Source organism: Bufo bufo, chromosome 5 (assembly GCF_905171765.1).
Source record: "Bufo bufo chromosome 5, aBufBuf1.1, whole genome shotgun sequence".
In the NCBI taxonomy this organism is placed as follows: domain Eukaryota; kingdom Metazoa; phylum Chordata; class Amphibia; order Anura; family Bufonidae; genus Bufo; species Bufo bufo.
In genome coordinates this window covers 306,813,933-306,841,324 of record NC_053393.1, presented here as the reverse complement: position 1 = coordinate 306,841,324, position 27,392 = coordinate 306,813,933, and positions in this window count along the sequence as shown.

The following is a 27,392-nucleotide window of genomic DNA, read 5'->3' as shown; positions in this document are numbered from 1 at the left end:
CTAAGACGCGCTTCCTCAGGCCACTGATTACGTCATTGCGCATACATGCGCTTTATACGAAGTGGGTAGGGGGACGGCCGACGCCGTCAGCAAGTATCTCACTCCCACGGATGTGATGTGATAAGAATACATGCAAAACAACAGGTAAGATTACAATCCAATGGTTAATTGAGCCAAAAACAAAACAAGTATAGAAAACATACAGAGGAAGGACGGATATTGAAGTGTACATATAAGGCAAGCGGCAAAATTACATCTCTATATCGGGATTAAGATGGAATAGCTGGCCTGGGCTACGGTAATGAATTAGAATTCCTTGATATGGACCAAGGTCCACGATATGTATATAAGGCCTCATTAAATAGGCAAAATGTTATTTGGAAAAGGCAGAGGGAAAGGATCTGCTTCTACATGGGAAAGACAAGTCGCAAAAAAACCCTTTCCAAACATGAGCGCATGGAGTTTCACAAAAATACAGACATGTCATTTCTATCATTCATTCCTACCGCATGCATGGCCTCCGTGCGCATAATCCACCTTGCCTCCCTCTGTAGGAGCAGGCGATGCCGGTCACCACCCCGAGGGATGGGGCGGACATGCTCTATGCCCGCAAAGGAGAGGCAACGCGGATGCGCGTCGTGGGCCGTGCGAACATGTTCAATGAGGCGTATACTGCCTCTGCCTGATCGAATCTTAATCCCGATATAGAGATGTAATTTTGCCGCTTGCCTTATATGTACACTTCAATATCCGTCCTTCCTCTGTATGTTTTCTATACTTGGAAGGACGCTTTTTACCCGCTGAGGAAGCCACAATAAAAGACACCTTTGATACATTTCGGTGAGTGCCGCAACTTTATTCCTATTCCTCTCTTCAAGTTGCCATTTGTCTACTATAAATTATTTTCTGCTGAGCACCACGTCGAGAAGTGTTTTCCACTGCATGTGGCCCGGTCTAAATACGGCGTGATCAGTGTATGCAGTGCCGCCTGATTATAATCTACGTCTCCCTGCATTCAAATTATTTGTAGTGACCGTAAAAGCACAGTTTTTGTTCTGGGTTGAAAAACTATTCCCAAATTTGCAATTTTCAAAATTGTGGTGAACGGGAACAATGAGGAAAACATCTAATAAGGGACGCGGACGTGGACATGGTCGTGGTGGTGTTAGTGGGCCCTCTGGTGCTGGGAGAGGACGTGGACGTTCTGCCACAGCCACAAGTCCTAGGGAACCAGCTACCTCAGGTCCCAGTAGCCAGCAGAATTTACAGCGATATTTGGTGGGGCCCAATGCCGTTCTAAGGATGGTAAGGCCTGAGCAGGTACAGGCATTAGTCAATTGGGTGGCCGACAGTGCATCCAGCACGTTCACATTATCTCCCACCCAGTCTTCTGCAGAAAGCGCACAGATGGACCATGAAAACCAAGCCCATCAGTCTGTCACATCACCCCCATGCATATCAGGGAAACTGTCTGAGCCTCAAGTTATGCAGCTGTTTGAAGGCCCTGCTGCCAGGGTTTCCCAAGGGCATCCACCTAGCCCTTCCCCAGGGGTGGAAGAGATAGAATGCACTAACGCACAACCACTTATGTTTCCTGATGATGAGGACATGGGAATACCACCTCAGCACGTCTCTGATGATGACAGGTGCCAACTGCTGTGTCTTTCTGCAGTGTGCAGACTGAACAGGAGGTCAGGGATCAAGACTGGGTGGAGGACGATGCAGGGGACGATGAGGTCCTAGAACCCACATGGAATGAAGGTCGTGCCACTGACTTTCACAGTTCGGAGGAAGAGGCAGTGGTGAGACCGAGCCAACAGCGTAGCAAAAGAGGGAGCAGTGGGCAAAATCAGAACACCCGCCGCCAAGAGACTCCGCCTGCTACTGACCGCCGCCATCTGGGACCGAGCACCCCAAAGGCGGCTTCAAGGAGTTCCCTGGCATGACACTTCTTTAAACAATGTGCTGACGACAAGACCCGAGTGGTTTGCACGCTGTGCCATCAGAGCCTGAAGCGAGGCATTAACGTTCTGAACCTTAGCACAACCTGCATGACCAGGCACCTGCATGCAAAGCATGAACTGCAGTGGAGTAAACACCTTAAAAACAAAGAAGTCACTCAGGCTCCCCCTGCTACCTCTTCTGCTGCTGCCGCCTCGGCCTCTTCTGCTGCTGCCGCCGCCTCGGCCTCTTCCTCCGCCTCTGGAGGAACGTTGGCACCTGCCGCCCAGCAAACATGGGATGTACCACCAACACCACCACCTGTGTCATCAAGCATCTCAACCATGTCACACGGCAGCGTTCAGCTCTCCATCTCACAAACATTTGAGAGAAAGCGTAAATTCCCACCTAGCCACCCTCGATCCCTGGCCCTGAATGCCAGCATTTCTAAACTACTGGCCTATGAAATGTTGTCATTTAGGCTGGTGGACACAGACAGCTTCAAACAGCTCATGTCGCTTGCTGTCCCACAGTATGTTGTTCCCAGCCGCCACTACTTCTCCAAGAGAGCCGTGCCTTCCCTGCACAACCAAGTGTCCGATAAAATCAAGTGTGCACTGCGCAACGCCATCTGTGGCAAGGTCCACCTAACCACAGATACGTGGACCAGTAAGCACGGCCAGGGACGCTATATCTCCCTAACAGCACACTGGGTAAATGTAGTGGCGGCTGGGCCCCAGGCGAAGAGCTGTTTGGCGCACGTCCTTCCGCCGCCAAGGATCGCAGGGCAACATTCTTTGCCTCCTGTCTCCTCCTCCTCCTACTCAGCTTCCTCCTCCTCTTCTTCCACCTGCTCATCCAGTCAGCCACACACCTTCACCACCAACTTCAGCACAGCCCGGGGTAAACGTCAGCAGGCCATTCTGAAACTCATATGTTTGGGGGACAGGCCCCACACCGCACAGGAGTTGTGGTGGGGTATAGAACAACAGACCGACGAGTGGTTGCTGCCGGTGAGCCTCAAGCCCGGCCTGGTGGTGTGCGATAATGGGCAAAATCTCGTTGCAGCTCTGGGACTAGACGGTTTGACGCACATCCCTTGACTGGCGCATGTGCTGAATTTGGTGGTGCAGAAGTTCATTCGCAACTACCCCGACATGTCAGAGCTGCTGCATAAAGTGCGGGCCGTCTGTTCGCGCTTCCGGCGTTCACACCCTGCGCTACAGCGTAACTTCGGCCTTCCCGCTCACCGCCTCATATGCGATGTGCCCACCAGGTGGAACTCCACCTTGCACATGCTGGACAGACTGTGCGAGCAGCAGCAGGCCATAGTGGAGTTTCAGCTGCTGCACGCACGGGTCAGTCGCACTGCGGAACAGCACCACTTCACCACCAATGACTGGGCCTCCATGCGAGACCTGTGTGCCCTGTTGCGCTGTTTCAAGTACTCCACCAACATGGCCAGTGGCGATGACGCCGTTATCAGCGTTACAATACCACTTCTATGTCTCCTTGAGAAAACACTTAGGGCGATGATGGAAGAGGAGGTGGCCCAGGAGGAAGAGGAGGAAGAGGGGTCATTTTTAGCACTTTCAGGCCAGTCTCTTCGAACTGACTCAGAGGGAGGTTTTTTGCAACACCAGAGGCCAGGTACAAATGTGGCCAGACAGGGCCCACTACTGGAGGACGAGGAGGACGAGGATGAGGAGGAGGTGGAGGAGGATGAGGATGAAGCATGTTCAACGCGGGGTGGCACCCAAAGCAGCTCGGGCCCATCACTGGTGCGTGGCTGGGGGGAAATACAGGACGATGACGATACGCCTCCCACAGAGGACAGCTTGTCCTTACCTCTGGGCAGCCTGGCACACATGAGCGACTACATGCTGCAGTGCCTGCGCAACAACAGCAGAGTTGCCCACATTTTAACGTGTGCGGACTACTGGGTTGCCACCCTGCTGGATCCCCGGTTCAAAGACAATGTGCCCACCTTACTTCCTACACTGGAGCGTGATAGGAAGATGCGCGAGTACAAGCGCACGTTGGTAGACGCGCTACTGAGAGCATTCCCAAATGTCACAGGGGAACCAGTGGAAGCCCAAGGCGAAGGCAGAGGAGGAGCAAGAGGTCGCCAACGCAGCTGTGTCATGGCCAGCTCCTCTGAGGGCAGGGTTAGCATGGCACAGATGTGGAAAAGTTTTGTCACCACGCCACAGCTAACTGCACCACCACCTGATACGGAACGTGTTAGCAGGAGGCAACATTTCACTAACATGGTGGAACAGTACCTGTGCACACCCCTCCTCGTACTGACTGATGGTTCGGCCCCATTCAACTTCTGGGTCTCCAAATTGTCCACGTGGCCAGAGCTAGCCTTTTATGCCTTGGAGGTGCTGGCCTGCCCGGTGGCCAGCGTTTTGTCTGAACGTGTATTCAGCACGGCAGGGGGCGTCATTACAGACAAACGCAGCTGCCTGTCTACAGCCAATGTGGACAAGCTGACGTTCATAAAAATGAACCAGGCATGGATTCCACAGGACCTGTCCATCACTTGTGCAGATTAGACATTAACTACCTCCCCTTAACAATATATTATTGTACTCCAGGGCACTTACTCATTCAATCCTATTTTTATTTTCATTTTACCATTATATTGCGGGGCAACCCAAAGTTGAATGAACCTCTCCTCTGTCTGGGTGCCGGGGCCTAAATGTGTGACAGTGGCCTGTTCCAGTGGTGGGTGACGTGAAGCCTGATTCCCTGCTATGACATGAAGACTGATTCTCTGCTGACATGAAGCCTGAATCTCTGTTACGGGACCTCTCTCCTCTGTCTGGGTGCCGGGGCCTAAATATGTGACAGTGGCCTGTTCCTGTGGTGGGTGACGTGAAGCCTGATTCTCTGCTATGACATGAAGACTGATTCTGTGCTGACATTAAGCCTGAATCTCTGTTATGGGACCTCTCTCCTCTGCCTGGGTGCCTGGGCCTAAATATGTTACAGTGGCCTGTTCAAGTGGTGGGTGACGTGAAGCCTGATTCTCTGCTATGACATGAAGACTGATTCTGTGCTGACATGAAGCCTGAATCTCTGTTATGGGACCTCTCTCCTCTGCCTGGGTGCCTGGGCCTAAATATGTGACAGTGGCCTGTTCCAGTGGTGGGTGACGTGAAGCCTGATTCTCTGCTATGACATGAAGACTGATTCTGTGCTGACATGAAGCCTGAATCTCTGTTACGGGACCTTTCTCCTCTCTCTGGGTGCCGGGGCCTAAATATGTGACAGTGACCTGTTCCAGTGGTGGGTGACGTGAAGCCTGATTCTCTGCTATGACATGAAGATTGATTCTGTGCTGACATGAAGCCTGAATCTCTGTTACGGGACCTTTCTCCTCTGTCTGGGTGCCGGGGCCTAAATATGTGACAGTGGCCTGTTCCTGTGGTGGGTGACGTGAAGCCTGATTCTCTGCTATGACATGAAGACTGATTCTGTGCTGACATGAAGCCTGAATCTCTGTTATGGGACCTCTCTCCTCTGCCTGGGTGCCTGGGCCTAAATATGTGACAGTGGCCTGTTCCAGTGGTGGGTGACGTGAAGCCTGATTCTCTGCTATGACATGAAGACTGATTCTGTGCTGACATGAAGCCTGAATCTCTGTTACGGGACCTCTGCCTGGGTGCCTGGGCCTAAATATGTGACAGTGGCCTGTTCCAGTGGTGGGTGACGTGAAGCCTGATTCTCTGCTATGACATGAAGACTGATTCTGTGCTGACATGAAGCCTGAATCTCTGTTACGTGACCTCTCTCCTCTGCCTGGGTGCCTGGGCCTAAATATGTGACAGTGGCCTGTTCCAGTGGTGGGTGACGTGAAGCCTGATTCTCTGCTATGACATGAAGACTGATTCTCTGCTGACATGAAGCCTGAATCTCTTTTACGGGACCTCTCTCCTCTGCCTGGGTGCCTGGGCCTAAATGTGTAACAGTGGCCTGTTCCAGTGGTGGGTGACGTGAAGCCTGATTCTCTGCTATGACATGAAGACTGATTCTCTGCTGACATGAAGCCTGAATCTCTGTTATGGGACCTCTCTCCTCTGTCTGGGTGCCGGGGCCTAAATATGTGACAGTGGCCTGTTCCTGTGGTGGGTGACGTGAAGCCTGATTCTCTGCTATGACATGAAGACTGATTCTGTGCTGACATGAAGCCTGAATCTCTGTTACGGGACCTCTCTCCTCTGCCTTGGTGCCTGGGCCTAAATATGTGACAGTGGCCTGTTCCAGTGGTGGGTGATGTGAAGCCTGATTCTCTGCTATGACATGAAGTCTGATTCTCTGCTGACATGAAGCCTGAATCTCTGTTACGGGACCTCTCTCCTCTGTCTGGGTGCCGGGGCCTAAATATGTGAGAGTGGCCTGTTCCAGTGGTGGGTGACGTGAAGCCTGATTCTCTGCTATGACATGAAGACTGATTCTCTGCTGACATGAAGCCAGATTCTCTGCTATGGCATGAATAGACTGATTCTCTGCTGACGTGAAGCCCGATTCTCTGCTATGGGACCTCTGTCCAATTGATATTGTTTAATTATTTTTTTTTTTTTATTCTTTTCCCTGTCCACATTTGTTTTTAGGGAATTTACCTACATGTTGCTGCCTTTTGCAGCCCTCTAGCTCTTTCCTGGGCTGTTTTACAGCCTTTTTAGTGCCAAAAAGTTCGGGTCCCTATTGACTTCAATGGGGTTCGGGTTCGGGACGAAGTTCGGGTCAGGTTCGGATCCCGAACGCGAACATTTCCGGGAAGTTCGGCCGAACTTCTCGAACCCGAACATCCAGGTGTTCGCTCAACTCTAAAGATATCCAATTGTATCGTGGAGGTCACTGGGACGTGCGACATGGTTGAGCAGTATGTGTGCACACGCCTACACTTACTGACTGATGGGTCTTCCCCCTTCAACTTCTGGGTCTCCAAATTGGGCACATATCCTGGGGTTGCCCTTTACGCCTTGCAGCCAGTGTATTGTCTGAACGTTTGTTTAGCCCGGCTGGAGGGGGTTATAATGTTTTAGGGTGTTCCATAATAAAAAATAAAATAAAAAAAAAATATATATGTATATATATATATATATAAACAAAACACCAATGTTGTCTACCTCCTCCACTGCCGCTTCCACCTACACCGCATCATCCACCGCCTCCTCAACCTCCTACACCATATGGACCTCCTCCAAGATCAAAGATTATTATTTTTTATTTTTACGTATTTTATGTTATTTTTAGTAATTTCCCTATCCACATTTGTTTGCAGAGCACTTGCCATGCTCTTAACCAAATTTTGCTGCCATTTGCAGCCCTCTAGCCCTTTCCATGACTTTTTTAGAGCCATTTTAGTGCTCAAAAGTTCGGGTCCCCATTGACTTCAATGGAGTTCGGGTTCGGGGTCAAGTTCGGGTCCCGAACTCAAGCTTTTGTGGATACTTTAAAGTCAATATTTCCTGTCTTGGCTCTTTAACTTTCCATTTGTTTGGACTTTTGGCACAGCAGACAGACTCACATAACTGTGGTCATTGTGAAGTGACTCAGTTAGAGCTTCACACATTACACTAATTAATGCAATGTTCTTCTATGGGCATCTTTATCTTGGCCTATCAAGAGAAAAATAGAACTGTCATACACATACTATTATAATTAAGGTTGCCTTGAAGATTACATCTTCCCCTCACAGCAGCAATGAATTGCATAGTTATATAGAAGGTCTTATCATTTATGTTGACTGCTAAGGATTTTATTTGGTTTTTAATTTTGAATGGCATAGTAAATAATAACATTTATTTATATAGTACCAACACATTCTGCAGGGATGGCCCTAGTCACAATGAATTACAAAAGGTGTAAAAAGTGCTTGATTATATACTGCCAAAAAGAAAAAGAAAAAAAGCTAAAAATTGTTTTCTATATTGAGATTAAAATACCCATTTCTGAAAAATATGTCCCTTTAACTTGTGAGAAGTTTAAATTTGTGCTGCTGTTACAATATGCAATCCTCCAGTCCCCAAAAAAAAAATCACATTAGCTGGGGACCATATTAAAATACCTCCTCTTTATGTTTTTAGCTAAAGATCTGTCAATTCCCAGGCTCCTCTTCTGTCATTCAAAATTACTGTACTGCTTCTTAGACTACCTAATGCATACTGTACATTTGGTGGCCCATCTCATCCTACTGCCTTCGGATTGGCCAACAGGTGAACAGGCCAATCTAAGAGCAGGGCTGGACAAGTAGATAGTGTGCATCAGATAGCTTGAGAAGTACTTTGGTCATCTTGGAAGACAGAAGAAGAGCCTGGGAATTGACAGATCTGCAACTACAAAGATCAGAAGAAGGGAACCAGATATATGTTCGCAGTTTACAGTCAGGTCCATAAATATTGGGACATCGACACAATTCTAACATTTTTGGCTCTATACACCACCACAATGTGCTTTAACTGCAGACTGTCAGCTTTAATTTGAGGGTATTTACATCCACATCAGGTGAACGGTGTAGGAATTACAACAGTTTGCATATGTGCTTCCCACTTGTTAAGGAACCCAAAGTAATGGGACAGAATAATCAAACTTTCACTTTCTAATACTTGGTTGCAAATCCTTTGCAGTCAATTACAGCCTGAAGTCTGGAACGCATAGATATCACCAGACGCTGGGTTTCATCCCTGGTGATGCTCTGCCAGGCCTCTACTGCAACTGTCTTTAGTTCCTGCTTGTTCTTGGGGCATTTTCCCTTCAGTTTTGTCTTCAGCAAGTGAAATGCATGCTCAATCGGATTCAGATCAGATGACTGACTTGGCCATTGCATAACATTCCACTTCTTTACCTTAAAAAACTCTTTGGTTGCTTTTGCAGTATGCTTTGGGTCATTTTTAGTGCCAAAAAGTTCGGGTCCCTATTGACTTCAATGGGGTTCGGGTTCGGGACGAAGTTCGGGTCAGGTTCGGATCCCGAACGCGAACATTTCCGGGAAGTTCGGCCGAACTTCTCGAACCCGAACATCCAGGTGTTCGCTCAACTCTAAAGATATCCAATTGTATCGTGGAGGTCACTGGGACGTGCGACATGGTTGAGCAGTATGTGTGCACACGCCTACACTTACTGACTGATGGGTCTTCCCCCTTCAACTTCTGGGTCTCCAAATTGGGCACATATCCTGGGGTTGCCCTTTACGCCTTGCAGCCAGTGTATTGTCTGAACGTTTGTTTAGCCCGGCTGGAGGGGGTTATAATGTTTTAGGGTGTTCCATAATAAAAAATAAAATAAAAAAAAAATATATATGTATATATATATATATATAAACAAAACACCAATGTTGTCTACCTCCTCCACTGCCGCTTCCACCTACACCGCATCATCCACCGCCTCCTCAACCTCCTACACCATATGGACCTCCTCCAAGATCAAAGATTATTATTTTTTATTTTTACGTATTTTATGTTATTTTTAGTAATTTCCCTATCCACATTTGTTTGCAGAGCACTTGCCATGCTCTTAACCAAATTTTGCTGCCATTTGCAGCCCTCTAGCCCTTTCCATGACTTTTTTAGAGCCATTTTAGTGCTCAAAAGTTCGGGTCCCCATTGACTTCAATGGAGTTCGGGTTCGGGGTCAAGTTCGGGTCCCGAACTCAAGCTTTTGTGGATACTTTAAAGTCAATATTTCCTGTCTTGGCTCTTTAACTTTCCATTTGTTTGGACTTTTGGCACAGCAGACAGACTCACATAACTGTGGTCATTGTGAAGTGACTCAGTTAGAGCTTCACACATTACACTAATTAATGCAATGTTCTTCTATGGGCATCTTTATCTTGGCCTATCAAGAGAAAAATAGAACTGTCATACACATACTATTATAATTAAGGTTGCCTTGAAGATTACATCTTCCCCTCACAGCAGCAATGAATTGCATAGTTATATAGAAGGTCTTATCATTTATGTTGACTGCTAAGGATTTTATTTGGTTTTTAATTTTGAATGGCATAGTAAATAATAACATTTATTTATATAGTACCAACACATTCTGCAGGGATGGCCCTAGTCACAATGAATTACAAAAGGTGTAAAAAGTGCTTGATTATATACTGCCAAAAAGAAAAAGAAAAAAAGCTAAAAATTGTTTTCTATATTGAGATTAAAATACCCATTTCTGAAAAATATGTCCCTTTAACTTGTGAGAAGTTTAAATTTGTGCTGCTGTTACAATATGCAATCCTCCAGTCCCCAAAAAAAAAATCACATTAGCTGGGGACCATATTAAAATACCTCCTCTTTATGTTTTTAGCTAAAGATCTGTCAATTCCCAGGCTCCTCTTCTGTCATTCAAAATTACTGTACTGCTTCTTAGACTACCTAATGCATACTGTACATTTGGTGGCCCATCTCATCCTACTGCCTTCGGATTGGCCAACAGGTGAACAGGCCAATCTAAGAGCAGGGCTGGACAAGTAGATAGTGTGCATCAGATAGCTTGAGAAGTACTTTGGTCATCTTGGAAGACAGAAGAAGAGCCTGGGAATTGACAGATCTGCAACTACAAAGATCAGAAGAAGGGAACCAGATATATGTTCGCAGTTTACAGTCAGGTCCATAAATATTGGGACATCGACACAATTCTAACATTTTTGGCTCTATACACCACCACAATGTGCTTTAACTGCAGACTGTCAGCTTTAATTTGAGGGTATTTACATCCACATCAGGTGAACGGTGTAGGAATTACAACAGTTTGCATATGTGCTTCCCACTTGTTAAGGAACCCAAAGTAATGGGACAGAATAATCAAACTTTCACTTTCTAATACTTGGTTGCAAATCCTTTGCAGTCAATTACAGCCTGAAGTCTGGAACGCATAGATATCACCAGACGCTGGGTTTCATCCCTGGTGATGCTCTGCCAGGCCTCTACTGCAACTGTCTTTAGTTCCTGCTTGTTCTTGGGGCATTTTCCCTTCAGTTTTGTCTTCAGCAAGTGAAATGCATGCTCAATCGGATTCAGATCAGATGACTGACTTGGCCATTGCATAACATTCCACTTCTTTACCTTAAAAAACTCTTTGGTTGCTTTTGCAGTATGCTTTGGGTCATTGTCCATCTGCACTGTGAAGCGCCGTCCAATGAGTTCTGAAGCATTTGGCTGAATATGAGCAGATAATATTGCACGAAACACTTCAGAATTCATCCTGCTGCTTTTGTCAGCAGTCACATCATCAATAAATACAAGAGAACCAGTTCCATTGGCAGTCATACATGCCCACGCCATGACACTACCACCACCATGCTTCACTGATTAGGTGGTATGCTTAGGATCATGAGCAGTTCCTTTCCTTCTACATAATCTTCTTTTCCCATCACTCTGGTACAAGTTGATCTTGGTCTTATCTGTCCATAGGATGTTGTTCCAGAACTGTGAAGGCTTTTTTAGATGTCGTTTGGCAAACTCTAATCTGGCCTTCCTGTTTTTGAGGCTCACCAATGGTTTACATCTTGTGGTGAACCCTCTGTATTCACTCTGGTGAAGTTTTCTCTTGATTGTTGACTTTGACACACATACACCTACCTCCTGGAGAGTGTTCTTGATCAGGCCAACTGTTGTGAAGGGTGTTTTCTTCACCAGGGAAAGAATTCTTCGATCATCCACCACAGTTGTTTTCCGTGGTCTTCCAGGTCTTTTGGTGTTGCTGAGCACACCAGTGCGTTCCTTATTTTTAAGAATGTTCCAAACAGTTGTTTTGGCCATGCCTAATGTTTTGTTTTTCACTGATAGTGACAGCTCTTTGTATCTCATCTTGAGAGTTGACAGCAACAGATTCCAAATGCAAATATCACACTTGAAATGAACTCTGGACCTTGTATCTGCTCATTGTAATTGGGATAATGAGGGAATAACACACACCTGGCCATGGAACAGCTGAGAAGCCAATTGTCCCATTACTTTTGGTCCCTTATTAAGTGGGAGGCACATATGCAAACTGTTGTAATTCCTACACCGTTCACCTGATTTGGATGTAAATACCCTCAAATTAAAGCTGACAGTCTGCAGTTAAAGCACATCTTGTTCATTTAATTTCAAATCCATTGTGGTGGTGTATAGAGCCAAAATTTTTATAATTGTGTTGATGTCCCAATATTTATGGACCTGACTATGAATTTTTTTCTTGAACTCAAGGGTCACTTTAAATCAAGAAGTCCTTAAATAAAATGTGTCACCAACAATTTTATCTTTTACATTTTTGGTGGCACATTCTCTTTAAGACAAATATGAAGTCAAAAGGACCCACAAGCAAGGAGCAACTGTAGGCCTGCCAATTATCTTGAGGGAGTAAACCAGGCATTTGTTAATGTCCAGACATTACAAAATGCTGATTGTTACACACTGCAAAATATTTGCACCCATGTATTAAAAATAAAGCTTTTATTTAAAGGGCTTCTGTCACCCCACTAAAGTCATTTTTTTTTTGGGCTAGTTAAATTACTTATCCTGCGATATATGAACATATAATGGTGTTACTTACTTTGATTCAGCAGTTTCTTCTAAAAACGAACGTTTATAATATGTAAATTAGGTCTCTACCAGCAAGTAGGGCGGCTACTTGCTGGTAGCAGCTGCAGAAAACCGCCCCCTCGTCGTGTTGATTGACAGGGCCAGCCGGGATCCCCTCCTCCGGCCAGCCCTGTCGGCATTTTAAAAATCGTGCGCCTGTGTTCATTCTGCGCAGGCGCTCTGAGATGAGGAGGCTCGCCTCCTCAGAACTCCCTCAGTGCGCCTGCGCCGATGACATCACCGAAATAGAAGACGTCATCGGCGCAGGCGCACTGAGGGAGTGCTGAGGAGGCGAGCCTCCTCATCTCAGAGCGCCTGCGCAGAATGAACACAGGCACGCGATTTTTAAAATGCCGACAGGGCTGGCCGGAGGAGGAGATCCCGGCTGGCCCTGTCAATCAACACGACGAGGGGGCGGTTTTCTGCAGCTGCTACCAGCAAGTAGCCGCCCTACTTGCTGGTAGAGACCTAATTTACATATTATAAACGTTCGTTTTTAGAAGAAACTGCTGAATCAAAGTAAGTAACACCATTATATTTTCATATATCGCAGGATAAGTAATTTAACTAGCCCAAAAAAAAATATATGACTTTAGTGGGGTGACAGAAGCCCTTTAAACTTAGGTTAGTTTGTTCAATTACTTTTCCTTCTGTGAAAGTAGAGAATGTAAAATTAGTGATCATTCCTAAAAAGTAATATGCTTTTTTTTATCTATGGAAATTGCATGGCTATGTGCTTGATTTTATGCACCTGTTTGCAATAGGTGTGACAGAAACATCTAGACTCAATAAGCAGGAGATGTGCGGTCACAGAACACTACACAAGACACCACCTTTCACTCACTTCTTTTAAGCTAGGCCTATACTTGCCTCCCTGTGGGCCAATACAGAAAGCAATCCCCACACTACACACAGCTACACAAAACCAGATACAGTATCTATTCTATGGGACCCTACCCTTACCTTCTGCATATGCTAGGAATGTTCCCACCCAATGCACAGTTACTGCAGTAATACCAATACACTGCTGTACATAAAGTAGTTTCCGATAACTATAACTGGGTTACATCAACAGGACAACAAAGCAGCTATTAAACGTAACGGTTTAATACATACAAGTAACAGTTACAGAAAGACAATACAAAAGAATGTAAAACAAATGGCATTACATAAAACTAAACTTCGCTTATATAGTAAAATAAATAAGTACATTTTAGGTATGTGGATTTAGTTTGTATGCTATCTAAAAGATGTGGTTTGGGTATTTCTGCTATTGGAACTTGGCATTCAATTTTTGTAGTCCTTTATCCAGAGATTTATTATATACTATGCACATGTTAGAACATTTTCCCAAATATCTTCTTTCATGTCAAACAAAACAACAATTCCTCCACTTTTTTGCATTCTAAATCTAGGCTTTTTAGCCTTCAGCATAAATAATGTTTTATCTTTATTCTGTCGGTTTGCATGTTGCATGATGATACCAAATCTAGATTTTTTTTTTCTTTTACTACTTTTGCACAATAACAAAATTTATTAAAAAACAACAACTTTTTTGTCATCTTATTCCAACAATCATGACTTTTTATCTATCTTTTGATGTAGCAATACGTGAGCTTGTTTTTTGCATAACAAGTTTTTTTTTATAAAAACATTCATGGGTACATATACATTATATATCAACTTTTATTATTTTTTAGGTCAGGGGGAAATGGAAAAAAAATAAAAAATTCTGATGTCTTTACAGTTTCATGTTATTTAATATGAGATGTAATAGCAATCCTATATACACTGCGTGCAGAATTATTAGGCAAATTAGTATTTTGACCACATCATCCTCTTTATGCATGTTGTCTTACTCCAAGCTGTATAGGCTCGAAAGCCTACTACCAATTAAGCATATTAGGTGATGTGCATCTCTGTAATGAGAAGGGGTGTGGTCTAATGACATCAACACCCTATATTAGGTGTGCATAATTATTAGGCAACTTCCTTTCCTTTGGCAAAATGGGTCAAAAGAAGGACTTGACAGGCTCAGAAAAGTCAAAAATAGTGAGATATCTTGCAGAGGGATGCAGCACTCTTAAAATTGCAAAGCTTCTGAAGCGTGATCATCGAACAATCAAGCGTTTCATTCAAAATAGTCAACAGGGTCGCAAGAAGCGTGTGGAAAAACCAAGGCGCAAAATAACCGCCCATGAACTGAGAAAAGTCAAGCGTGCAGCTGCCAAGATGCCACTTGCCACCAGTTTGGCCATATTTCACTGCAACATCACTGGAGTGCCCAAAAGCACAAGGTGTGCAATACTCAGAGACATGGCCAAGGTAAGAAAGGCTGAAAGACGACCACCACTGAACAAGACACACAAGCTGAAACGTCAAGACTGGGCCAAGAAATATCTCAAGACTGATTTTTCTAAGGTTTTATGGACTGATGAAATGAGAGTGAGTCTTGATGGGCCAGATGGATGGGCCCGTGGCTGGATTGGTAAAGGGCAGAGAGCTCCAGTCCGACTCAGACGCCAGCAAGGTGGAGGTGGAGTACTGGTTTGGGCTGGTATCATCAAAGATGAGCTTGTGGGGCCTTTTAGGGTTGAGGATGGAGTCAAGCTCAACTCCCAGTCCTACTGCCAGTTTCTGGAAGACACCTTCTTCAACCAGTGGTACAGGAAGAAAAACATGATTTTCATGCAGGACAATGCTCCATCACACGCGTCCAAGTACTCCACAGCATGGCTGGCAAGAAAGGGTATAAAAGAAGAAAATCTAATGACATGGCCTCCTTGTTCACCTGATCTGAACCCCATTGAGAACCTGTGGTCCATCATCAAATGTGAGATTTACAAAGAGGGAAAACAGTACACCTCTCTGAACAGTGTCTGGGAGGCTGTGGTTGCTGCTGCACGCAATGTTGATGGTGAACAGATCAAAACACTGACAGAATCCATGGATGGCAGGCTTTTGAGTGTCCTTGCAAAGAAAGGTGGCTATATTGGTCACTGATTTGTTTTTGTTTTGTTTTTGAATGTCAGAAATGTATATTTGTGAATGTTGAGATGTTATATTGGTTTCACTGGTAAAAATAAATAATTGAAATGGGTATATATTTGTTTTTTGTTAAGTTGCCTAATAATTATGCACAGTAATAGTCACCTGCACACACAGATATCCCCCTAAAATAGCTAAAACTAAAAACAAACTAAAAACTACTTCCAAAAATATTCAGCTTTGATATTAATGAGTTTTTTGGGTTCATTGAGAACATGGTTGTTGTTCAATAATAAAATTAATCCTCAAAAATACAACTTGCCTAATAACTCTGCACTCCCTGTATGTGCATTTTTAGCCCTATTAGACTAGTATTTTTCTTGCCATAAACACTTTCTTTAACTTTTTAAAATTTTTGATGTATTTTTTGTCCCATTAAAGGAACTTCAAAATCTGTTTACTGTTAATATTAGAATTTACCCAGTACACTAAACCGTCATTGTCTTGTCAGTAACAAACAGACAGGCCATCTATTATTCCTGATAACCATCGGCACCCTGTGATCGCATCAGTAGAGTGACAGAGGAAGACAGTTGACTGTGTAATCTAAAGGGTTTATGCAGCAGTGTCATCCTGCTCCATCTTCCCTGTGAGCACTACTGTATGAAGTGCCACACAGTGCTGTCAATCTGCAAATTTTATGAATACTGCTGAAGAGATAACAGGGGTCCACTTTGATGATTAAAATAATTTAGAGGCTCCTAAGTGTTTGTGATTTAAAACAAAGCAAGTAAATTGAAACCTCTTTGAGGTTACAACTAGAGATGAGTAAATTAATTCTACAGAATCAGAATTGAATCAAAAAATTTTGAAAAATTTGAATTCTTTAGAATAGAGAATTTCAATGACAGCTAATTGAATCACTTTCTTCTTGGGTCCAAATCGAATTGGTCAAATCGGACCCAAATTGAATTTACAGAAACTTGCTCATTTTTAATGACCACCCAAAAATGCATGGAAAGTGGTGTTCTAAAGGATTGACTATATGCATAATACTAACTATATCCACCTTTCAAGTCAACAACTTTTGAAAAGTTGTGAGTTAATACAAAGGCATATAGTGTCATAATTTGTGACTTTTCTACACCATAAATACACAGTTTAAAAAGTAGGAGGTTAAGGAGGCGGCAGATGGGTGGATGTGGCGGTGCAGGTTGACGTGGCGGTGTAGGTGGAAGCCAAAATATTGGGACATATAACAAAATAAAACAAAGAATAAGTGCACTTGAGTACAAGAATGGATGGTTGAGGCTGGTATAAATGTCTATTCAGCACAAGGTACGGACAAGTCCTGTGGGATCCATGCCTGGTTCATTTTAATAAACGTAAGCTTGTCCACATTGGCTGCGGCCTGTGATAATGCTCTCTGCCGTGCTAAACACACGTTCACACTATACACTGGCTGCAGGGCAGGTCAGCACCTCCAAGGCTGACAAAGCTTTTCCACATTTTGGCCAGCTGCGTTGGCGACCTCTTCCTCCTCCTCTGCCTTCGCCTTGTGCTTCCACTGTGCCCCCGCTGTCACGTGGGAATGTCATCAGCAGTGTGCGCTTGTAGTCGCGCATCTTCCGTTCAGTAACAGATGTTTTCACTAAATTTAGTTCCATGTCAGCAATGCAGAGCAGGGGTTCATTCACGGCAAAAGGGGGTTCATGTCACCCAGCAATAGAACAGACGATTTTGAGAGAACGAGGCCCATGTCACCTAGGCACAGCAGGGGTTCATTCACAGCAAAAGGGGGTTCGTGTCACCCAGCAATAGAACAGACGATTTTGAGAGATTTAGGCCCCTGTCACCCAAGCACAGCAGGGGTTCATTCATGGCAAAAGGGGGTTCTTGTCATCCAGCAATAGAACAGAGGATTTTGAGAGATTTAGGCCCATGTCACCCAGGCACAGCAGGGGATTATTCACGGCAAAACTAGCTTCATGTCACCCAGCAATAGAACAGAGGATTTTGAGAGATTTAGGCCCCTGTCACCGAGGCACAGCAGGGGTTCATTCACGGCAAAAGTGGGTTCTTGTCACCCAACAATAGAACAGAGGATTGTGAGAGATTTAGGCCCCCGTCACCCAGGCACAGCAGGGGTTCATTCACGGCAAAAGTGGGTTCTTGTCACCCAGCAATAGAACAGAGGATTTTGAGAGATTTAGGCCCCTGTCACCCAGGCACAGCAGGGGTACATTCAAGGCAAAAGTGGGTTCTTGTCACCCAGCAATAGAACAGAGGATTTTGAGAGATTTAGGCCCTTGTCACCCAGGCACAGCAGGGGTTCATTCATGGCAAAGCTAGCTGCATGTCACTTAGCAATAGAACAGAGGATTTTGAGAGATTTAGGCCCCTGTCACCCAGGTACAGCAGGGGTTCATTCACGGCAAAACTAGCTTCATGTCACCTAGCAATAGAACAGAGTATTTTGAGAGATTAAGGCCCCTGTCACCCAGGCACAGCAGGGGTTTGTATACGCCAAAAATGGTAAAATGTCACCCGACAATTGAAAATAAGATTTTTTTCATTTTAGGGCAATAAAATTGGCACTTTTTTGCATTAAAATGGCTCTAAAATAGTCCTTGAAAAGGCTAGAGGGAAATAAAAGGCAGTAAAATGTGCTTAGGAGCAACTGCTCTGCAAACAAATGTGGATAGGGAAATAACTTAAAATAAAATAACAAAAAAATTACAAATTATTAACCCCTTAAGGACCGGGCTCATTTTCACCTTAAGGACCAGGCCATTTTTTGCAAATCTGACCAGTGTCACTTTAAGTGCTGATAACTTTAAAACGCTTTGACTTATCCAGGCCGTTCTGAGATTGTTTTTTCGTCACATATTGTACTTCATGACACTGGTAAAATGAAGTCCAAAAAATTATTTTTTTTGCACAAAAAAATACCTAATTTACCAAAAATTTGGAAGAATTTGCAAATTTCAAAGTTTCAGTTTCCTCTACTTCTGTAATACATAGTAATACCCCCAAAAATTGTGATGACTTTACATTCCCCATATGTCTACTTCATGTTTGAATTGTTTTGGGAATGATATTTTATTTTTTGGGGATGTTACAAGGCTTAGAAGTTTAGAAGCAAATCTTGAAATTTTTCAGAAATTTACAAAAACTCAATTTTTAGGGACCAGTTCAGGTCTGAAGTCACTTTGCGAGGCTTACATAATAGAAACCACCCAAAAATGACCCCATCTAAGAAACTACACCCCTCAAGGTATTCAAAACTGATTTTGCATACATTGTTAACCCTTTAGGTGTTGCACAAGAGTTATTGGCAAATGGGGAGGAAATTTGAGAATTTCATTTTTTTGTCTAATTTTTAATTTTAACCCATTTTTTCCACTAACAAAGCAAGGGTTAACAGCCAAACAAGATTGTATCTTTATTGCCCTGATTCTGCCGTTTACAGAAACACCCAATATGTGGCCGTAAACTACTGTACGGCCACACAGCGGGGCGTAGAGTGAAAGGTGCGCCGTATGGTTTTTGGAAGGCTGGTTTTTATGGACTGGTTTTTTGACACCATGTCCCATTTGAAGCCCCCTGATGCACCCCTAGAGGAGAAACTCCCTAAAAGTGACCCCATCTAAGAAACTACACCCCTCAAGGTATTCAAAACTGATTTTACATACGTCGTTAACCCTTTAGGTGTTGCACAAGAGTTATTGGCAAATGGGGATGAAATTTGAGAATTTCATTTTTTTGCCTAATTTTCAATTTTAACCCATTTTTTTCCACTAACAGAGCAAGGGTTAACAGCCAAACAAGACTGTATCTTTATTGCCCTGACTCTGCTGTTTACAGAAACACCCCATATGTGGCCGTAAACTACTGTATGGCCACACAGCGGGGCGTAGAGTGAAAGGTGCGCCTTTTGGTTTTTGGAAGGCAGGTTTTGCTGGACTGGTTTTTTGACACCTTGTCCCATTTGAAGCCCCCCTGATGCACCCCTAGATTAGAAATTCCATAAAATTGACCCCATCTAAGAAACTACACCCCTCAAACTGATTTTACAAACTTTGTTAACCCTTTAGGTGTTGCACAAGATTTAATGGAAAATAGAGACACAATTTCAAAATTTTACATTTTTGGCAGATTTTCCATTTTAATATTTTTTTTCCAGTTACAAAGCAAGGGTTAACAGCCAAACAAAACTCATTATTTATGGCCCTTATTCTGTAGTTTACAGAAACACCCCATATGTGGTCGTAAACCACTGTACGGGCACACGGCAGGGCGCAGAAGGAAAGGAATGCCATGCGGTTTTTGGAAGGCAGATTTTGCTGGACTGGTTTTTTGACACCATGTCCCATTTGAAGCCCCCCTGATGCACCCCTAGAGTAGAAACTCCAAAAAAGTGACTCCATTTTAGAAACTACGGGATAGGGTGGCAGTTTTGTTGGTACTAGTTTAGGGTACATATGATTTTTGGTTGCTCTATATTACACTTTTTGTGCAGCAAGGTAACAAGAAATAGCTTTTTTGGCACGTTTTTTTTTTTTTTGTTATTTACAACATTCATCTGACAGGTTTTATCATGTGGTAATTTTATAGAGCAGGTTGTCACGGACGCGGCGATACCTAATATGTATACTATTTTTTTTATTTATGTAAGTTTTATACAATAACTTCATTTTTAAAACCAAACAAATGTTTTAGTGTCTCCATAGTCTAAGAGCCATAGTTTTTTCAGTTTGTGGGCGATTATCTTGAGTAGGGTCTCATTTTTTGCGGGAGGAGATGACGGTTTGATTGGCACTATTTTGGGGTGCATATGACTTTTTGATCGCTCGCTATTACACTTTTTGTGACGTGAGATGGCAAAAAATGGCTTTTTTTACACCGTTTTTGTTTTTATTTTTTTACGGTGGTCACCTGAGGGGTTAGGTCATGTGATATTTTTATAGAGCCGGTCAATACGGACGCGGCGATACCTAATATGTATACTTTTTTTTTATTTATGTAAGTTTTACACAATGATTTCATTTTTGAAACAAAAAAAATCATGTTTAGTCTGAGAGCCATAGTTTTTTCAGTTTTTGGGCGATTATCTTGGGTAGGGTCTCATTTTTTGCGGGATGAGATGACGGTTTGATTGGTACTATTTTGGCGTACATGCAACTTTTTTGATCACTTTTATTACATTTTTTGGGAAGTAAGGTGGGCAAAATTTCTATTTTCTCATAGTTTTTATTTTTTTATTTTTATGGCGTTCACCGTGCGGGGAAAGTAACATGACCGTTTTATAGATCAGGTCGTTACGGACGCGGCGATACCTAATATGTGTAGTGTATTTTATTTTTTTAATTTTTATTCAGTGATAAATGTTTTTTTTTTTATCTTAACTTTTTTCACTTCTTTTTACATTTTTGTGACCCAGACCCACTTGGTTCTTGAAGATCCAGTGGGTCTGATGTCTGTATAATACTGTACAGTACAATATATATTGTTCTGTACTGTATTTTACTTACACTGAACAGATCTATGCTTTTAGCACAGATCTGTTCAGCACCATGGACAGCAGGACGCCTGAGCAGGCGTCCTGTTGCCATGGGAACCTTCCCCGTCTGCTCAGAACTTCGCAGACGGGGAAGGGTAAGCACGAGCTGAGGGGGGCTCTCTGGGGGCTGTCGGGGGGCTCTCTCCCTCTCCATCGTCGGGCTGCAAAGGCACAGCAGCCCCCCGATGGAGAGGGAGGGAGCTCCCTGACCGATGACAGTTAACTTTTTCCATACAGCGGTCCGTACGGACCGCGGTATGGAAAGGGTTAAACGGCTGACATCTGCACAGATGTCAGCCGTTTATACCAGGGTGCCAGCAATGTGCTGGCACCCTGGTATAACCCACTAGAAGCCAACGATCGTTCATGGGGAGGCGGGCGGGGGATCGCGATCCCGCCTGCCGCACCGCCCGCCTCCCGCAACGCCCCCACCGCCTGCGACACCCCCCCCCCACCACCCGCCGGCATAAAATCGTGCAGGGGTGCAGGGGGGGGGGTGAAAAATATAGATTTTAGCCACTCTAAAGTTTCTGATCCCCGCGGTCAGGGCCCGCGGGGATCAGAAACTGCAAAAAGCGCAGCAAGCCGCAGGTCTGAATTGACCTGCGGTTTGCTGCGATCGCCGATACGGGGGGGTCAAATGACCCCCCCCTGCATTGTTACGGGATGCCGGCTGAATGATTTCAGCCGAAATCCCGTTCCGATTAACCCCTGGGGCGTCGGAATACAGATTTTAAGTCAGGACGTACCGGTACGTCCTTGGTCCTTAAGGACTCGGGAAATAGGGCGTACCGGTACGTCCTATGTCCTTAAGGGGTTAAATCTGCAACTCAGAGGAGGAGGTGAATATGGAGTCGGAGGTTGAGGAGGCGGTGAATGTGGTGTTGTAGGTGGAGGCAGCAATGGAGGAGGAGGAGGAGGTAGCCAACAATTTCTTTTTTATATTTTTTTGGGCTGTGGACAGGCTGCTGCGTTTGTCTGTAATGACGCCCCCTGCCGTGCTAAATACACGTTCAGACAATACACTGGCTGCAGGGCTGGCCAGCACCTCCAAGGCATAAAGGGCAAGCTCAGGCCATGTGCCCAATTTGGAGACCCAGAAGTTGAAGGAAGCAGACCCGTCATTCAGTACGTGTAGGTGTGTGCACACATACTGCTCCACCATGTTGGTGAAATGCTGCCTCCTGCTAAGACGTTCCATATCGGCTGGTGGTGCTGGTTGTTGGGGCGTGCTGACAAAGCTTTTCCACATTTTGGCCATGCTAACCCTGCCTTCTGAGGTGCTGGCAGTGCCCCAGCTGCGTTGGCAACCTTTTCCTTGTCCTCTGCCTTTGCCTTGTGCTTCCACTGTGCCCCCGCTGTCTGGTGGGAATGCCATCAGCAGCACATCTACCAGCGTGCGCTTGTATTCGCGCATCTCACGATCACGCTCCAGTGACGGAATTAAGGATGGTACGTTGTCCTTGTAACGGGGATCCAGCAGCATGGCCACCCAGTAATCAGCACAAGTTAGAATGTGGGCAACTCGGCGGTCGTTGCGGAGACACTGCAGCATCAATTATTCCAATAGTCTACTGACTATAATTTCCCGTTTCTGGTCCTATAATTAAAATATTACTTTTATTTCCTTTTATTAAACTATATTCCACACAGAAAAAACACAATTTTAAAAAATTATATGGAGGACTTGGACACCGTGGGCTCAGTATATCTATTATTCAGGAGGACTTGTATTGCATTACACAGGAGGACTTTCTCTTCCACACACAGATCATATACTGGCTAATTATGTCTAGCCTGTGTAGTTACACTTTAATGTCTATAGGTGTCACCTAACACCGAGTATGTGATCGGTCACGCTACACTTTGTTGCTAGTTGGTGCGTCTAAGGCTCTGCCTTAGGCCTCATGCACACGACCGTATTTTTTTGCGGTCCGCAAAACGGGGTTACGTTTTTCCGTGATCCGTGACCGTTTTTTCGTCCGTGGGTCTTCCTTGATTTTTGGAGGATCCACGGACATGAAAAAAAAGTTGTTTTGGTGTCCGCCTGGCCGTGCGGAGCCAAACGGATCCGTCCTGAATTACAATGCAAGTCAATGGGGACGGATCCGTTTGACGTTGACACAATATGGTGCAATTTCAAACGGATCTGTCCCCCATTGACTTTCAATGTAAAGTCAGGAGTTAGTATACCATCGGATCGGAGTTTTCTCCAATCCGATGGTATATTTTAACTTGAAGCGTCCCCATCACCATGGGAACGCCTCTATGTTAGAATATACTGTCGGATTTGAGTTACATTGTGAAACTCAAATCCGACAGTATATTCTAACACAGATGCGTTCCCATGGTGATGGGGACGCTTCAGGTTAGAATATACTAAAAGAACTGTGTACATGACTGCCCCCTGCTGCCTGGCAGGTGCTTCCAGGCAGCAGGGGGCAGCCCCCCCCCCCTGTAGTTAACATATTGGTGGCCAGTGCGGCCGGCCCCCCCCCCTCCCCTGTAGTTAACTCATTGGTGGCCAGTGGCCCCCCCTCCCCTGTAGTTAACTCATTGGTGGCCAGTGCCCCCCCCCCTCCCCTGTAGTTAACTCATTGGTGACCTGTCACTTACCAGTAGGAGGAGCTCCTGGCCGGACCTGTCACTTACCAGTAGGAGGAGCTCCCGGCCGGACGCAGAGATCGCAGCTCGCAGGTAAGTATAATGGTTCTACAAATTGCTAAGTAACCATGGCAACCGGGACTGCAGTAGCGTCCTGGTTGCCATGGTTACCGATCGGAGCCCCAGCGATTAAACTGGGACTCCGATCGGTACACTCCGCTGCCACCAATGATAGGGGGGAGATTTTAATTAGGAGGGGGAGGGAGGGGAGAAGGCCCACTGGCCACCAACGAGTTAACTACAGGGGAGGGAGGGGGGGGGGCCCACTGGCCACCAACGAGTTAACTACAGGGGAGGGGGGGCCACTGGCCACCAATGAGTTAACTACAGGGGAGGGGGGGGCCCACTGGCCACCAATGAATTAACTACAGGGGAGGGGGGGGGCGGCCGCACTGGCCACCAATGAGATAACTACAGGGGAGGGGGGGGCCCACTGGCCACCAATGAGTTAACTACAGGGGAGGGGGGGCCCACTGGCCACCAATGTGTTAACTTAAAGGGGGGGGGCTGCCCCCTGCTGCCTGGCAGCACCTTCTAGGCAGCAGGGGGCAGTCATGTACACAGTTCTGTTAGTATATTCTAACCTGAAGCGTCCCCATCACCATGGGAACGCCTCTGTGTTAGAATATACTGTCGGTTCTGAGTTTTCACGAAGTGAAAACTCAGCTATGAAAAAGCTTTTATGCAGACGGATCTTCGGATCCGTCTGTATAAAAACTAACCTACGGCCACGGATCACGGACACGGATGCCAATCTTGTGTGCATCCGTGTTCTTTCACGGACCCATTGACTTGAATGGGTCCGTGAACCGTTGGCCGTGAAAAAAATAGGACAGGTCCTATTTTTTTCACGCCCAGGAAACACGGATCACGGATGCGGCTGCAAAACGGTGCATTTTCCGATTTTTCCACAGACCCATTGAAAGTCAATGGGTCCGCGGAAAAAAACGGAAAACGGCACAACGGCCACGGGTGCACACAACGGTCGTGTGCATGAGGCCTTAATTGTGTGTCCTTCACTGCCTATTTGCAATTACTTATGCCGTACATGTATTCCTACTCTGGCCCACAGGGGGATCCGGCGTCTGCAGATTGCCTTTCCCTATGTCCTTTTCAGCCCTTCATTTGTAGTTAAAATATTAAAGACACAGCTCCCCCAACATGTTTCACCGCTTCAGCGGCGTCTTCAGGGGAATGTAGCTACTATCAGCATGTAATCGCTCATGTGTGCCAGACTGCCCAGAGGCAACGAAAGGATGTCCTCTGTGGGAGGTGTATCGTCTGTGTCTTCTGTATCCCCCTATCCACGCACCAGTGATGACCATGAGCTGGTGTGGGTGCCACCCTGCTGTGAACATGGTTCCTTCTCCTGCATCTCCTCCTCCTCATCCTTCACCTCCTAATCCTCCAGAACTGTACCCTGGCTGGACAATTGTGTACCTTGGGTTTGTGGGTGCAGCAACTCACCCTCGGAGCCACTTGGGAATGACTGGCTGGAAACCCTACGAAATGATCCCTCTTCCTCCTCCTGTACCACATCCTCTTCCATCATCGCCAGGAGCGTTTTTTCAAGGAAGCATAGAAGTGGGATGGTAACGCTGAGAACGGCTTTATCTGCACTGGCCATGTTGGTGGAGTACTCGAAACAGCGCAACAAGGAACACAGGTCTCGCATGGAGGCCCAGTCATTGGTGGTGAAGTGGTGCTGTTCCGCCGAGCGACTGATCCGTGCGTGCTGCAGCTGAAACTCCACTATCGCCTGCTGCTGCTCGCACAATCTGGCCAGCATGTGCAAGGTGGAGTTCCACCTTGTGGGCACGCCGCATATGAGGCGGTGAGCGGGAAGGCCGAAGTTACGCTGCAGCGCTGAGAGGCGAGCAGCAGCAGGGTGAGAACGACGAAAGCGCGCACAGACGGCCCGCACTTTATGCAGCAGCTCTGACATGTCGGGGTAATTTTTAAGGAATCTCTGCACCACCAAATTCAGCACATGCGCCAGGCAAGGGATTTGCGTCAAACCGGCTAGTCCCAGAGCTGCTACGAGATTTCACCCATTATCACACACTTCCAGGCCGGGCTTGAGGATGACTGGCACAAACCACTCATCGGTCTGTTGTTCAAGGCCCGTCCACAGCTCCTGTGCGGTGTGGGGTTTGTCCCCCAAACAGATAAGTTTTCTTAAACTGCCTGCTGTTGTTTACCCCTGGCTGTGCTGAAGTTGGTGGTAAAGGTGTTACGCTGACCAGATGAGGAGATGGTAGAGGATGAGGAAGCAGAGTAGGAGAAGGAAGCAACAGTAGGCAAATCCTACTCGGTGCAATCCTCGGTGGTGGAAGGACATCCGCCAAACTGCTATCCGCCTCAGGCCCAGCCGCCACTGCATTTAACCAGTGTGCTGTTATGGAGATATAACGGCCCTGACCGTGCTTACTGGTTCACGTATCCGTAGTCGGTGCACCTTGCCACAGATGGCGTTGCGCAGTAAGCACCTGATTTTGTCCCCTACTTGGTTGTGAAGGGAAGCGATGGCTCGCCTTGAAAAGTAGTGGCGGCTGGGCACTACGTACTGTGGGACAGCCACCGCCATAAGGCCTTTAAAACTATCCATCTCCACCAGACGGAATGACAGCATTTTAAAGGCCAGCAATTTAGAAATGCTGGCATTCAGAGCTAGGGATCGCGGGTGGGTAGGGGGGTGCTTCCTCTTCCTCTCCAGCGTTTGGGAGATGGAGAGCTGAACGCTTCCGTGTGACATTGTGGATATGCTTGGTGACCAAGGTGTTGGTGTTGCTGGCAGATCCTCTGTGGGGTGCCAGGTGGCACTGTCACTCCAGAGGTGGATGAAGAGGCCAAGACTGCAGCAGAAGAGGAAGCAGGAGAAGCCAGAGACCTTTCTTGTTTTTTGAGGTGTCTACTCCACTGCAGCTCGTGCTTTGCACTTAAATGCCTGGTCATGCAGGTTGTGCTCAGGTTGAGAACGTTTATGCCTCGCTTCAGGCTCTGATTGCACAGCGTGCAAACCACTCGTGTCTTGTCGTCAGCACATTGTCTGAAGAACTGCCACACCAGGGAACTCCTTGGAGCTGGCTTTGGTGTGCTCGGTTCCTTGCTGCGGTGGGCAGTAGGAGGCGTACTGTCTAGAGGATGACCGCTCCACTTTTGCATCCTGCTCCCTCTTCTGCTGTGTTGGTGACTGAACTACATCGGTCAGGAGCTCCAGCAGCAGCACCACGACCGGGGCCACGTCCCTTATTTGACACTCTCCTCATATTTTTTTAATTTAGGATCTTGCCCTAAATGGGTGTTTAATTAATAGTAGAAAAGAACGACAGTATGTAAGAGTGTATCCACACCGCCTAAACCAGACTAGGCTTCATCTAAAGATTTCTTTGCACAAAATGGCTGTATTTCAAATGGCTGTATTTCAAATACCTAATTCAAACCCCTGTTTGTAGGGGGGTATCTCACACGGTCTGAACCAGTGTAGGCCTGAAGTAAATATATCTTTGCACAAAATGGCTGTATTTCAAATGGCTGTATTTCAAATGCCTGATTCAAACCCCTGTATGTAGGGGGTATCTCACACGGTCTGAACCAGTGTAGGCCTGAAGTAAATATATCTTTGCACAAAATGGCTGTATTTCAAATGGATGATTCAAACC